The sequence below is a fragment of the Lipotes vexillifer genome, unplaced genomic scaffold (assembly GCF_000442215.2).
Source record: "Lipotes vexillifer unplaced genomic scaffold, Lipotes_vexillifer_v1.1 scaffold2225, whole genome shotgun sequence".
Classification (NCBI taxonomy): Eukaryota; Metazoa; Chordata; class Mammalia; order Artiodactyla; family Lipotidae; genus Lipotes; species Lipotes vexillifer.
The window spans coordinates 531344-542124 of NW_006798684.1; the positions used below are offsets into that span (position 1 = coordinate 531344).

The 10781-nt window shown below is 46.3% G+C and overlaps 1 protein-coding gene across 6 annotated transcripts in view; it reads left to right on the top strand.

Moving 5' to 3' along the window:
• Positions 1 to 10781, top strand: part of FAM219A (family with sequence similarity 219 member A) — a 57366-nt gene that overhangs the window by 23289 nt on the left and 23296 nt on the right. The gene's annotated exons all lie outside the window — the stretch shown is intronic.

Genomic DNA, 10781 nt, shown 5'->3' on the forward strand with positions numbered 1-10781 from the left:
TACATTGGATTATAACCACCCACAGGGACATAAATGTATATTAATCCATACTGATAAAAATAAATGATTGAATAAATAAATAAATAAACTGGGGAGAAGGGACAAATCTTCCTTGCAGAAGAATTCCAATTTTTATGTATAGAAAAGCTTATAAAAATTTAAAGTTTACATTTATTTATAGAAAGAATGAGGGAAATTTTAAAATTACCATTAGAACATCATAGTAATAATTGTTGCTAGCAGGATCCACTGATTGCCAAAAACTAGGGGATGAAACTTTAAGGAAAAACAAGATATTTGCATAGCCTATCAGAATCTCTCCCAAAATATGTATTATTTACTGTGGTAGTTTTAACATATGTCCACAAATTCTTTGATCCTCCCCCCTCTAGGAAGTGGAATTTAATTCCCCTTCCCTTGAGTGTGGCCTGGACTTAGTGACTAGCTTACAACTAATAGAATATGGTCAGAATAAAAGAAAAATTGTAACTTTATAGTGGAGAAATCTGGCAAACACCACCCTAAGTGATTAGTTAACATCACTAGCAATAAGTCATGTTCCCTCTGATGTGTTTTGATGAGGACACATCACCTACATGGTATTCTTCCCAGAAACCCATAACCTCAGTCTAATCATGAGAAAACAGCAGACAAATCCAAATTGAGGGAACATTCTAGAAAATACCTGACCAGTATGCCTCAAAAGTCAAGGTCCTGGGCTTCCCTGGTGGCGCAGTGCTTGAGAGTCCGCCTGCCGATGCAGGAGACGCGGGCTCGTGCCCCGTTTCGGGAGGATCCCACATGCCGCGGAGCGGCTGGGCCCGTGAGCCATGCCCACTGAGCCTGCGCGTCCGGAGCCTGTGCTCCGCAAATGGGAGAGGCCACAACAGTGAGAGGCCCGCATAACGCAAGAAAAACAAAAAAAAAAAAAAAAAAAAAAAAAAAGTCAAGGTCCTGAAAGTCAAGAAATGACTGAGAAACTCAGGTGACCATGGAGACATGTCGATGAAATGCAATATGGATCCTGGTACAGAAAAAGGGATATCAATGGAAAAACTGGAGAAATTGCATAGAGTCTGTAGTTTAGTGAATAGTATTGATTTTTTTTTTTATTGTGTCAGGCACTGTATAAATATAATAATGTTTATTTTTAATCCTCAAAAGCCTGCACATTAGGTATTATTACTGTCAGCCCAATTTACAGATAGTAATTTAAAACAGAGAAATTAAGTAAATTGCCTAAGGTGACATGGCTGGCAAATAGAAAATCTGAGATTCAAAGGCAGTCAGGCTAGTGACAAGGGCTGGGTCCCAACCACCACCTACAACCCCCTTTCAGAGACCAGGCTCTTGTTTTCACATCTCCCACTGTCTCTGAGTAGAGCAATGACCAAGGCTTCTGGAAGGAGCTTTACTAACTAAGGTTTGGAAATAACACACTTCTTAGCAAAGTGTTTGGGGATGTAGAGATAAATTATCCAATTCAACAAATAAACGTTGTTTATATGCTCGTGTACTTTTTTGTACAAAACACTCCAGAGTTATATTTTCTTTGGTAAGACCTAAAGAGGAGAGAAAAATCTTAGTGAGAAAAATGTTATGACCGTAATAAAGTGACTTTTTAAATATATATAGACCCCAAGGCCTTTCTTTTAGTCAGATAATATATAACTGGCTATAGGAAGATTAACAAGTGTAAGACAATGCATTTGAATTGCAGACAATTAATATTTAATTTGCCATCCATGGTACATTCTCAGGCACAGGACAAGGTGATTTTTAAAAGCAAAATAAGGAGATTAAAAAAATAAAAATAAGGAGATAACACAGTTCACATAACACTCAGTCATTGTGAGCCACCTCTAGGGCCAGATTCACATTAGTTAATCAGTCTATTAATTAAATAATTCAACCACCTATATGAACGCTTTTCCTCATATGATCTCATAACCTTTGGCCCCATGGAAATGGAACTTATACAAATTAAGCCACTGCACACTGGCTACCTCAGGCAGAAAAAAAAAGAAAATCTCTCATCCAACAATGTTCCAGGGCAGAAGAGAGATGCTGGAGGCTGGGAACAAACCCATTTCACTGAATGCCCCCTCTCTCCTGATTTAAGTGTACTGCACTGAATTGACTAACAAGACCAAAATGAGAAAACCCATCCAGTTATTAAGAATTGGGTGTATCCATTGCCCTTCATACACCATTGGCTTGATTCACTTTGGAAAGCAATGCAGATCCAAGCAATTCAAATATTTAAGTAGACTCTTTTCCCTGGGAGAGAAATGGTCTTGTCACAGGGCTGAAATCATCCTGCAGTACAAGACAGGGTACACAGTGCAGAAAACTGGGACCCTGGGAACTAAAAGGCAGCCTAAAATAATCCAAAGAAATAGCAGAGCTCTATTTTATACTATGTATGGTTGCAGAAATAGAAATAACTGTCATTTACTGAGAACTTACTATGTGTGAAGCACTTGCTAAACATGGGTGGGACGTAACATATTGAGACAGACACAGTATTAGTAATCAGACAGCCTGGGGTCTAGCGCTGATACCTCCACCTGTGTGGCCTTTTGATGTTTACTTCCCTTTGTAAAAAGGGGTCTAATGACACTCATCTGAGTCACTGTAAGGATCAAGTAAGATAATGTATATGTGGCAGAGATTGCTATAAGGACTCCCAATCTTTAGGTAGATGCTTTGGCTACCTGGAGTAAATACTATTTCCCAGACTCCCTTGCAGTTAAGTGTGGGCATGGACTACATTATGGTCAATGGGAAGCAGACAGCTGTAGCATGTGGTAGTTTTCATTCACCACCTTTAACTCAATCATCCTCATGAGTGCAGGCTTTGCCTCTTCTTTATCCCTTTCTCCTGCAAGCTAGATGGCCAGGTTGCCATGTTGGACCATGCAGTTGTGGTCACACGCAGTCAAGCAGAAAGATAGAAGGAGGGGTCTCTGACACTACAGAGTGACACATTCCTGATCCAGCTGCCCAGACTTTACCTTTCTGGTAAAGCTTCTATCTTGTTTAATTCGCGGGTATACTTTGGTTTTCTATACAATTCTGTTGTCACAGCTCAGCAAACAGAAAGCAAACTAGGTTCTTCTCAAATGTACCCTGAGGGACCCATCTTGTACACCTATAGCCTCTTCCTTTCCTGTATATCTACATTCACGTGGTCTGGCCTCCAGCTCTAAAATGCTATCGTCCTACTGTTGCTCCCACATAATGTGAGCTCAGAATAAGAGTCCACCCACCAGGGAGGCTTAAGGTCACCACCCCAGGAAATGCAGCAAAAAAAACTCCCTAGGACCAGCTGGAAGAGGAAGGCTGCAGCAGTGTGGAGCCAGGCAGGGTTAGGGCTCCAGATATGGCTTTACTATTTGGAGATAAAGGGCATTAGACAGACAAAAGGTGTGGTTGAGATCCCAAAGGGATAACTCTCGTCTCCTCTGGCTCAGAGCATGGATCCGGCTTTACAGCCCACCTGCACACATTGAACACAGTCCTGTGTGTTGCTGATGTCCGTGTGAGTCCCTGCCACGCTCAACCTTATCCTAAGTATTGATGATCAAATCTGGCCCCTCTCCTGCCTTCCCTCACCCTCTGGAAGTGCCATAGACCTAATGGATAGTCATCTGCCTTTATTACTGCTGCTTTCAGTTCAAACTGTTAGCCACGAAGACATGCACACCATTGCCACCTCAGTAGTGTGACATTGAACAAGTCGGTTTCTTCAACTATGAAATTGGAGGCATATATCAATTACATCTCAATAGAACTAAGAAAATTAATTAACTTTAAACTAATTAATTAAAGTGACAAAAGAAATTGGAGAACTAGAAAATCCCTTGCTAACATCCTTTCCAACATCATGGTCAATGATCAGTACAGTGAACCTCAGAACTCAAGTGGAGTTCTGAGCCCTAAGTGAAGAGCAATGGCCGCGGAAATTCTCACCAGAGTTGGCATGATATAGATTCTGCATCAGCATGATTTTTACTTTGAAAAAAATCTGCCACTTCTGCCCACGACAGGTAAATGACTTCACTCTCACCTGGACTAATATCAGTCACAGGTGTTTAATGAGAAACTGTGCCCTCTCTCTCCCATTTTCCCACCTTTAATGGTACCTCTTCCACCGTAGGTCTCAGTGCCTCTGATGTCAGGAGAATAAGGATAAAGGGTTTTTCCGGGAAGATGGCGGAAGAGTAAGACGCGAAGATCACCTTCCTACGCACAGATACACCAGAAATACATCTACCCATGTAACAACTCCTACAGAACACCTACTGAACGCTGGCATTAGACCTCAGACCTCCCAAAAGGGAAAAAAAAACCCCACGTACCTGGGTAGGGCAAAAGAATAAAGAAACAACAGAGACAAAAGAATAGGGAGGGACCTGCACCAGTGGGAGGGAGCTGTGAAGGAGGAAAGGTCTCCACACACTAGGAAGCCCCTTCGCGGGCAGAGACTGCGGGAGGCGGAGCGGGGAGCTTCGGAGCCGCGGAGGAGTGCGCAGCCACAGGGGTGCCGAGGGCAAAGCGGAGAGATTCCCGCACAGAGGATCGGCGCCGACCGGCACTCAACAGCCAGAAACGCTTGTCTCAATAGTATTGATTTGATCAATGTACCATGGTTCTGTAAGATGCTAACATTAGGAGAAGCTGGGTCAAGGGCATACAAGGACTCTCTGCACTGTCCTCATTTTGAGTTTAGTTTACTGGGAAAGTGGTTGTGTCATTAACAAAATAAGGATGGTTAAAAAAAGAAGAACTAGGCTTGGAGGAGGAGTATGACATCAGAAGTAGGCAGTTGGAAGTGTGGGCCTGGAGCTTAGGAGAGCAGTCAGAGATAGAGATATAGATTTGAGAGTAGAACCCAGAGAGATATTACTTGAAATAATAAGTTTATGTTACTATTATATTTCCACATGCCAGGAGAGACCATGTAGAAAGAGAGCCAGTGGCCTTACTGAGAAGAACATCTATGTCCGGAGCATGAGAGGAGGAACCATTGGAAGGGTGGTCAAAACAGGGATAGAATGTTTTCATAAAAGCCAAGAGAAAACAGAATTTCTAGAAAGACCTGGTCAGCACTGCCCAATGATACTGAAAGGTGGTGGAAGATCACCTGAGAAAAGACCATTGGGGTTTTAACTAGGAAGTCAGTGTCAGAAGAGCAGGCATGGAGAGGTGGGGCGGTGGGGTGGGATAGATATAGGAATCACACGGCTGGGACCCCGACAGTGAGGGAGCAGGCTCAGCCAGGCAGATGGACTTGTGTGGGTGACAAGAGGGAGAAGCCCCTGGAAGAGAGTGGGATACTCCAGGGCGGAGAGGCAGGAAGTGCTGGCCAGAGCAAGTGGGCCAGAGGGCTGGGGCCCAAAGCTCAAGGGGAGGAGAGGACCTTGACCAGAAGGAAGCCCCTGCCATCTCCTGGCTGCAGAACTCAGGCTAGAAGCTAGAAGCCCTGGACCAAGGACTGCTTTTTACCTTTCTGAGCTAGATGGCCGTTCTCTTTCCCAAGACCCAGCTTATCCCCCGGGGGGGCCTAGAAAGTTAGGCCAGACAAGAAATGAAGTAAAATGAATTTATTCATCTTCTCTTCAGCTTTTATCTGAGATGGAGAATAATCTGTGTTTTTTAATTAGGCATTAAATAGTATTACAGAATGATTTCTCTGAGGGTGTATGACTGCTTACCATGTGTTAGGGCCTGTGGTAAGCACTTTATATACATTATCCCATTTAATCCTTCCAACAACCCTGTGAGGTGGGTACTATTATTTTCCCCATGTTAAAGATGAAAAACAGGCCCAGAGATGTTAGAAATTTGATCAAGACCACACAGATAAGTGAATGGCAGAGGCAGAACTTACCCATGATTTTAACCACTGCACTATACTGCTTTTATCAAGACTCACATGTGTGTGCACATGTACGCACACACACACACACACACACACACACACACACACACACACACACACACACACACACACACACACACACACAGGAATCCAGGCTGTACGCCAGGAGGTTAACACAGGATATAGCTCTGGATGGTAGGATTGAGGGTGATGACTTTTTTCTTCTTCTTTTCTGCTTCTCTGGACTTTTTACAATGACCATGAATTCCTCTTGAATTCAGAAAAAGAAAGAAATACTTTATTTATTTAAGTTTCGGTGCTCTTTGCCAAATTTCTGTAATGTCCATGATGGGAACAAAGCAGGTGCATTCTGCACAAGTGCAGACAAAGAAGACTCTACCTTCTCTGCAGTATACAGGCTCTGCAGTGACAGTACAGAGAATCTGGCATTTGTGTATGTGTGTGCATGTGTGAACTGAGTGTGTGCAGCAGCCACTGAGGTGAAGGGAGGAGCTGCTGAGCTGTCTGAGGATGTGTCACATGGAGAACTCTCTCCCTTCCCTATGGTCACCTTGTCCCTGAGCCAGGCTCGTTTAGTCCTGAGCTTCCACAGGGACTGGGAGATAGTTTTTCACACACACCGATATCCTCAAACTCACCTCTTGTTGAAAAGCTGGCCAGGGAGTCAGGCTGCTGGCCTGAAGCCCAGGCTGCAGCCATAGAGGGTGATTAGAGTCATTCTGGAACTACTTCAGGCCGTGTGGGCCATGGGTCCAAGCAGGCAGCTGGTGTCAGGGGTGAGCAGAGAGGAGCCAGCGACATTTAAGTTCTGCATTAATTGGCAGGCAGGGCTCTTGTCCAAAGCCACCAAGGTCTTCAGGTGGAGGCAGTTCAGAACCCTGGATAGCTCCTAAAGGAGCCCAGTCCCGGGCTTCCCTAGTGGCACAGTGGTTAAGAATCCGCCTGCCAATGCAGGGAACACGGGTTCAAGCCCTGGTCCGGGAAGATCCCACATGCCGTGGAGCAACTAAGCCCATGCACCGCACCACAACTACTGAGCCTGCTCTCTAGAGCCCGCGAGCCACAACTACTGAGCCTGTGCACCACAACTACTGAAGCCTGTGCACTTTAGAGCCCATGCTCCGCAACAAGGGAAGCCACCGCAGTTAGAAGCCCGCGCACCACAATGAAGAGTAGCCCCTGCTTGCCGCAAAAATAAATAAATAAATAAAGGAGCCCAGTCCCTGCCAGGTCTGCAAAGCCTAGATGCTGAGTCCTTGAGGCCCTTGCCTATCTGATTTTGAATAGCTTTCCTGCACACGTCTCTAGCTGTGAAAGGGGCCTGGCCTCTTCTCTTTCTAAGATTAGTCCTATGGATCTGGGGACTCCCCCTTATCCCCTCCAATCCCTGCCCCACCCCACACCCATAAGCATCTAACCTGACTGAGCTCTGTGTTGAGGTCACCATCACTGTGAAAGTGAAATAAGCCTTCAAGACCACCATGTCATTTCCTGAGCTGTCCCTGATCAGGATCTGCCATCCTGTTACCTCAGGGCTGTAGGACTCTGAGTGAGTGGGGATAGGGGGTGGTAAGAGTCTAGTGGAACAAGAAGTGTTAAAAGAGCCTTTGTCTCTAATACCCCCGTACTCCCCTCTTCAATCTGAGAGTGGGGGGTATGAGGCAGGGGAAACTGAGGGGAAGCATTGAGCAGGTTTCAAGGCTTGAAGCCGGAACCTTTCACAAGCTGTCACTGTACCTTCAGCCTGGCAGTGGGAGTACACTGAATTTAAAGACATCTTTTTTTAGGGGAAGGGCATTGACATAAAGTGGGGGGGGGGGGTAGCAAGTAGAAGCAGAAATAAGACAGCCTGTTGCCCCAACCCTAGACATGCACATGGCCTCTAGGTAGAGGAGAGTTAAACTTGCACTTTAGAGGGGTCCCTTCCTCATTCCCCAAATCACTTAGAGGAGGGGTGTGTGTGAGGAGTCTAGAAGGGCAGAGGAATCGTAATCATCTACTAGGGCCTGGATTTTCTAGCTGAAATTCCTCCTCTACCTCCAGGCCTCATCCATGGCTAAATGAATCAGAGCCAGCAAATGAGGTTACTGTGCACTTTGATTGCCTGGGCTGGTGACTGAGGAGGGAAGGTAAGTCTGCCTGCATTGAGCCTGAGTGAAAACACTCAGGATCTGACCCCTTCCAACAGCCTTGCTCTGGGCCTTGTGCAAAGATCTCCATTGCTTTCTCTCATAGGCTCCTGGGTCCCTGATTGAAGGCAGTGTCTGAGCCCAAAGGCCGTTACGTGCCTTATCCTCAGAGAACTTTCTGGTCAAAGAAGCAGGTGCTGTAGCAATAGTGAAACCACCAGAGAACAGCTGCAGACTCCCTCTCTTAGCACTAGCCAGTCATAATGGGACAGGGAAAGGCAGGGAGGCGAAAAGAACATTCAATGTTCCCTGAGGCCTGAGTGGACCTGGCAGAGTTTGGGCTAGGACTAGGGCTGCCCCTGCCTCACCTGAAGAGGTATAGCTGTCTAGCACTCCTGGAGATGGGAGCATTAGCAATGTAGTAACTAGTTTATAGATGAAAGATGCTCAGAGGATCTGGATCCAGACCATCCCTCTTGCCCCTGAAAATAGTGTATTCCAGCTTCCAGGAGAGGCCCTTACTGTGGTATTAAGCACAAGCTTTTGACAAACAAGGAAGCCTGGAGAAGAAATGAGAACAGATGAGGTCTCTGCCAGATCCCAAGAGAGTTGTTTGCATTGGTTTTTGTTCAAGTAGAGCAGGCCTAACCTCAGCCAGAGCTTGCTTTTGGCTGTTCTCTCAAGGTCAAAGGCGCCCCCATGTTTGCCTTCCTTACAGCGGATGCTCTGTAGTTATTGTTTTACTTAGGAGCAGTAATTATGTGACCACAAACCTTACTAAATTGAATACAATCCTGAGCATTTAGAAGAAGAAACAGTTCAGGACTCAGGGGAGGGAGCAGCCGGCTAGAAAGAAGGGCCCATGAATTCTAATCCCAGGTCTGCCATCTGGCATTGACCTGGGACAACTCATTTACTCTCTGGCCTGGAGGCTCTTTCTAGAATCTCAGGGCCCAAATCAAAACAGACCTGGGAGCTCAGAGAGTGAAACGACCTGTCTAGACTCTCAGTGCAATTCACAGGCAAAACTGGAAGCCCCAGGCCCTACTCTTCAGCCAGAGGTTGTGTTTACTGTTTGGGGAGATTTCTTGTGTTTTTTTGTTTCTTTTTGCCATCTCCTTGCCCTTATGTCTGAACTCCCAAGAGCTCCCCTGCCTTGGGTGGTTCACTGCCTGGTAAACATGGCTGCAAGCCCCAGGTTGTCAGAAAGCACTCTGAACAGACAGAGGATCAGAGCAGCCCGACCCCTATCTCCCTCCAAAGGGTTTTCTGATGGTTTGGATTCCAAGTGGGCTGCCCACTCCTCTGATACTTGACAATAAGAGTTGGGCCTTACTCATATAGTGATGGGAGTGTTTATCTGCAAGCAAAATCTGAGCCTGACCCTTGAGTCACAAGAAAGCTGTGTCTGCTCAGCTAGCAGTGATCAGTCCCCATGAGAAGGTGACTTGGAGTTGAAATGTATGAGGGGAAGGACTATGAGAGTATGTTGTAGAGGGACCTAACATAGCCTGGTGTTCATGGGAAGCTACTTTTTTTTTTTTTTGGCGGTACACGGGCCTCTCACTGTTGTGGCCTCTCCCATTGCGGAGCACAGGCTCCGGACGCGCAGGCTCAGCGGCCATGGCTCACGGGCCCAGCCGCTCCGCGGCACGTGGGATCTTCCTGGACCGGGGCACGAACCCTTGTCCTCTGCATCGGCAGGCGGACTCTCAACCACTGCACCACCAGGGAAGCCCGGGAAGCTACTTTTAAGGGGTGATGTGTCAGCTCAGCCATGAAGGACAAGATCTAGCCAGAAGAGGAGCCGGAGGTGGGGGAGGATCTTGGTGCTCCATTAGGAGCAAAGAAGACCAGTGACGCAAAGTATAGTAAGCCAGGGGAAGAGGTGAGGTTGGGGAAACGGAAGGAAAGGCAAGTGACTGCTTCTTTGCCTTCATCCTGGTCTGAGGAACTTCTTTCAGAAAAAAAGGGCTAGTTGAGATCCACTCAAACTGCCATAGCATGCCCCCAGGGGAGGCTGGTGCCTGTTCCATCTCCCTAGCTCAGAGGACTCTCACAGGAATGCTCGGGAGAGGCACTTCTAGCCCCAGCCTGGGGTTCACACAAACAGAGTGGTCCTCACAGCTCAGAGGAAGTAGGAGAGAGGAAGCAAGAAAGACTAGACACTTATTTTCCCTATAAAACCTCTCTGTATGTTTCTCCATTGCTTTGAACTATTTATTAATACATGACAGAAGCCGTTTCCCTATTTAGATGGTTCTGCTGGGAATTCCACACCATCGCCCCCCCGCCTGAGGTAGATTAAAAAAAAGTCAGCTTTCAAGATTTTATACGTGGATTTCAGAAACTAAATTACATTACTGCGTCCGGTGAGACGGCGCCATTGCCTGTTCCTATCTGCGTGCTCCAGGCACTGCGAGGCTGATAACATCAGTGTGTCGAAGCGGCTGGATCCAGACAATTTGCAGCTGGCTGGAGCTGGGCCAGAGGGGGGTGGGTGGCAAAATTCTCTCAGAATCCAAAGCAGCCCTGTGTTGACTGTAGACTGGGATCCAGGATTCTCGGGTTCTCTCCATAGACCGTCGGTTCTCCTATCTACAGAGAGAGGACTTGTCTTAGTCCCACCTACATGTAACAGGGAGTTGATAATTACTCTCTTAAACATTACAGTAGGATAAAATCACCAAGGATCCAATGCTTAGGTTTTCACTGGAGTGAAAGATAGAAGGGAGTAGGGGAAA